Below are 5,284 nucleotides of genomic sequence, written 5' to 3'. Positions count from 1 at the left end.
CTGTAGGAGGTGCTGCTCTAATAGATCGCTGTAGACAGATCATCTCTCCTGTAGGAGGTGCTGCTCTAATAGATCGCTGTAGACAGATCATCTCTCCTGTAGGAGGTGCTGCTCTAATAGATCGCTGTAGACAGATCATCTCTCCTGTAGGAGGTGCTGCTCTAATAGATCGCTGTAGACAGATCATCTCTCCTGTAGGAGGTGCTGCTCTAATAGATCGCTGTAGACAGATCATCTCTCCTGTAGGAGGTGCTGCTCTAATAGATCGCTGTAGACAGATCATCTCTCCTGTAGGAGGTGCTGCTCTAATAGATCGCTGTAGACAGATCATCTCTCCTGTAGGAGGTGCTGCTCTAATAGATCGCTGTAGACAGATCATCTCTCCTGTAGGAGGTGCTGCTCTAATAGATCGCTGTAGACAGATCATCTCTCCTGTAGGAGGTGCTGCTCTAATAGATCGCTGTAGACAGATCATCTCTCCTGTAGGAGGTGCTGCTCTAATAGATCGCTGTAGACAGATCATCTCTCCTGTAGGAGGTGCTGCTCTAATAGATCGCTGTAGACAGATCATCTCTCCTGTAGGAGGTGCTGCTCTAATAGATCGCTGCAGACAGATCATCTCTCCTGTAGGAGGTGCTGCTCTAATAGATCGCTGTAGACAGATCATCTCTCCTGTAGGAGGTGCTGCTCTAATAGATCGCTGTAGACAGATCATCTCTCCTGTAGGAGGTGCTGCCCAGCCTATTGTTTTCTCTTTTTTCTGATAGTGGATATAATGGTGAAGATCTGTTGTTGTTCCATAAGGTACAAATTCAACATAGACAAACCTTGAATAAAATATGTTGACAATTGGTTACCATTATGACAATTATACCACGTTATTGTTATGTTATTGTGTTACTTTTGATTATGTTTTACTTTATTTAGTAAATATTTTCTTGAACTGGTTGGTTGGTTAAGGGCTTGTAGGTAAGCATTTCAAGGTAAGGTCTACACTTGTTGTATTTGGGGCATGTGACAAATAAAGTTAGATTTTTTATTTGATTTGAATTATATGGTTGAAATTTCACTCTCAAATCAACTGTTTATGTTAATGACTTTTTGCAAATCAAATGTATTTTCCAGGTAGAGTCAATGTCACAATATGTTGAAATAAAGTAGACTCAACCAGTTTGTGTCCAGTGGGATATGGTGAATTCGTTTTCTTCATGGTAGATGTGTGTGCGTCCTGTTGTAGCCTATATACTGTGGGTAGTGTCCTCGGTATCGTGGGACACTGGAGTTACCGCGCCAAAAGGACTCCCCTCTCCCCCGCCTTCACTCACACCCGCGCGCGCCTTGGAGGTCCAGCGGCGAGATCTTGCCAAGTAAATTAAAAAGTCGTAGAACGCGATTCTATAGTGCTGTTGATTGCATGAAAGGGTGGGGCCCCTCAACTGTACAGTTCAGATCAATGTAGAGGCCCAATGAGCGCAATCAGCGGTCTGCAAGCAATCCAGTCCTTTCTCATTCACATAAACACCACTTGAACAAAAATATACACGGCCACCTACCGCGCCAGAGAAAGTGATGAGGGGGTGCATACACCTCGACATTATACTGTTTTCAATTAAAACGACAACGCTAGATGGCCTAAGCGACGCATGAGACTGAGATATCTAGTTTCAGGCCATTGGAAATTGAAATCTGCAGTAATGTATATACTGATGATGCATTGTTCCGAAAATAGCCAAGAGTGTAAAAGGGAATCAACATTGTTTGTAGAATATACTCATGTGTATATTTTATATCGTGCTTTGTCCATGAAAGTAGATAAGAATATTACTGAAAGGACAAATTGTTGTTGATATTTTCTTACATTTGGCTAGTTATAAAACAAAAGGGAAAAACGATGCATACCTTTGGTGATTTCGTTGTTGGTTTTCAAATGGTACATTAACAAATAGGCTACACATGTGGGCACGGAAAGTGTGAATGAGTATTTTCATTGAAATGTATCAAGATATCTGCACTCGTTCTTAAAAACGAAATCCTTATAGGCCTTGGCCAAATGATGCATTGTATAATGATTGTTCCCAACACATGCCTTTTTAAAACAGACAACATTTTCAATTGTTGAACTGCTTTCCATACAGTGCATTACAGCAACATAATGTGCATGTACCCTCCACGTATCCTGCTGGCATTGTCCACTGGATGCTCCTGTACGTAATTAGGCTACATAACGGCATTGAGCTCATATGTGCATATTTTTCCTCTCTTTGTTACCATGTTTCTGTTTAACTACTCATTAAGAAATATATCGCATGTAAAAATAGGACAAAAGTATATATACCCATAGGCCTACATATTTGGCAATATGGATAGCCAGGTTTAAAACATGAATTTGCCTTGGCATTCTCACAGGACGCCCTGAGTTATATAACATGCACAATATGTGAATTTTTATAAATACTACAAATATGTGTGTTATTTCGTGTAAGATATAATATGTTGGTTTCAGGATTTCAGAATACAATTTTACCAAACTATTACTTCCATTTTTGTTCAAATTTAGATCTTATATTGATTTAATAACCTTTATTTACTCGAACAATTTTGAGAATGATATATCTACATTTAGCGGCGCCTTCAGAAAGTATTCACACCTTCCCTTGTTCCACATTTTGTTGTGTTACAGACTGAATTAAAAATGTATAAATCGATATTTTTGGTTTGTTTACTGGCCTATACACATACACACAATTCCCCATAACATCAAAGTGGAATTATGTTTTTGGACATTTTTTTAAATGATCGAAACATGAAAATGTAATGTCTTGAGTCAATAAGTATTCAACCCCTTTGTTAAGGCAAGCCTACATAAGTTCAACAGTAAAAATGTGCTTAACAAGTCACAAGTTGCATGGTGTTTAACATGATTTTGACTACCTCATCGCTGCACCCCACAGATACAAATATCTATAAGGTCCCTCAGACGAGCAGTGAATTTCAAACACAGATTCAACCACAAAGACCAGGGGCGGTTTTCCAATGACTTACAAAGAAGGGAACCTAATGGTAGATGGGTAAAAAAAACAAGTTGAATGGTGTATTAATACACCCAGTCACTAGAAAGATACAGGTGTCCTTCCTAACTCAGTTGCCGGAGAGGTAGGAAACCGCTCAGGGATTTCACCATGAGGCCAAATGGGGATTTTTAAAACAGTTACAGAGTTTAATGTCTGTGACAGGAGAAAACTGAGGATGGATCAACAACATTGTAGCTACTCTACAATACTAACTTAATTGACAGAGTGAAAAGGAGGAAGCCTGTACAGAATAGAAAATCTTCCAAAACATGCATCCTGTTTGCAACAAGGCACTAAAGTAATACTGCAAAAAATAAGTGGAAAATACAATACAACACATTACTGAGTACCGCTCTCCATATTTGCCAGCATATTGGTGGCAGAATCATGGTATGGTTGTCATTGTTAAGGACTGGGCAGTTTTTCAGGATAACAAAAAGAAACAGAATGGAGCTAAGCACAGGACAATAACCTAAACCACAAGGCCAAATCTACACTAGAGCTGCTTACCAAGACAGTGAATGTTCCTAAGTGGACAAGTTACAGTTTTGACATAGGGTTTTTCTTTATTTTTACTATTTTCTACATGGTCAAATAATAGTACAATTTTAAACACACCTACTCTTTCAAGGGTTTTTCTTTATTTTACTACTTTTCTACATTGTAGAATAATAGTGAAGACATCAAAACTATGAAATAACACATATGGAATCATGTAGTAACAAATAAAAAATATATTTTAGATTTTTCAAAGTAGCCACCTTGATGACAGCTTTGCACACTCTTGGCATTCTCTCAACCAGCTTCATGAGGTAGTTACCTGGAATGCATTTCAATTAACAGATGTGCCTTGTTAAAAGTTAATTTGTGTAATTTTGTTCCTTCTTAATATGTTTGAGCCAATCAGTTGTGTTGTGACAAGGTAGGGGTGGTATACAGAAAATGTCCTTATTTGGTAAAAGACCAAGTCCATATTATGGCAAGAACAGCTCAAATAAGCAGAGAGAAATTACACTCCATCATTACTTTAAAACATGAAGGTCAGTCAATTTGGAACACTTCCAAGAACTTTGTGCAGTCGCAAAAACCATCAAGTGCTATGATGAAACTGGCTCTCATGAGGAAGACCCAGAGTTACCTCTGCTGCAGAGGATAAATTCACTAGAGTTAACTGCACCTCAGATTGCAGCCCAAATAAATGCTTCACAGAGTTCAAGAGGAGACTGTGTGAATCAGGCCTTCATGGTCAAATTGCTGGAAAGAAACCACTACTAAAGGAGAGTGATGGAATGCTGCATAAGATGACCTGGCCTCCACACTCACCCAACCTCAACCCAATTGAGATGGTTTGGGATGAGTTTGACAGCAGAGTGAAGGAAACGCAGCCAACAAGTGCTCAGCATATGTGGGAACTCCTTCAAGACTGTTGAAAAAGCAGTCCAGGTAAAGCTGTTTCAGAGAATGCCAATAGTGTGCAAAGCTGTCATCAAGGCAAAGGGTGGCTACTTTGAAGAATCTAAAATATATTTTGATTTATTTAACACTTTTTGGGCCTACTACATATGTGTTATTTAATAGTTTGATGTCTTCACTATTACTCTACAATGTAGAAAATAGTTTAAAAATGAAAACCCTTGAATATAAATATTTATTTTTACAAATGTTAGAATTTTTCTTCCACTTTGACAGAGTATTTTGTGTAGATCTTTGACAAAAAAATACAATTACATACATTTTTATCTAATTTCGTGACAACAAAATGTGGAAAAAGTCAAGGGGTGTGAATAATGACATTTGCATAGTACTCGCATTATGGGCTTTACATTGGGTTATTTTGTGTGATCACGTTGGTTAATTGACCAAGATGCAGGAGCCCATAGCCCAGACTAGAAATGGGTAAAATAAGAGAAAACACAGAACTGCAAAGCGTAATTGATATTCTGCAGTAAATCATTGAATAATCTCTAGTAAAAATGTGGTCCTTCTGTAGCTCAGTTGGTAGAGCATGGCGCTTGTAACGCCAGGGTAGTGGGTTCGATTCCGGGACCACCCATACGTAGAATGTATGCACACATGACTGTAAGTCGCTTTGGATAAAAGCGTCTGCTAAATGGCATATATTATTATTATAATATTATTATAATATTTAGGCATAGCACAACTACACCTTAATGTTTTACAACATGATCCTATATTTAGCATCAAAACAAATG

The sequence above is a fragment of the Oncorhynchus keta genome, chromosome 14 (genome assembly GCF_023373465.1).
Source record: "Oncorhynchus keta strain PuntledgeMale-10-30-2019 chromosome 14, Oket_V2, whole genome shotgun sequence".
Lineage (NCBI taxonomy): Eukaryota > Metazoa > Chordata > Actinopteri > Salmoniformes > Salmonidae > Oncorhynchus > Oncorhynchus keta.
The sequence above is the reverse complement of the archived record's forward strand: the minus strand, read 5'-3'. Positions refer to the sequence as shown.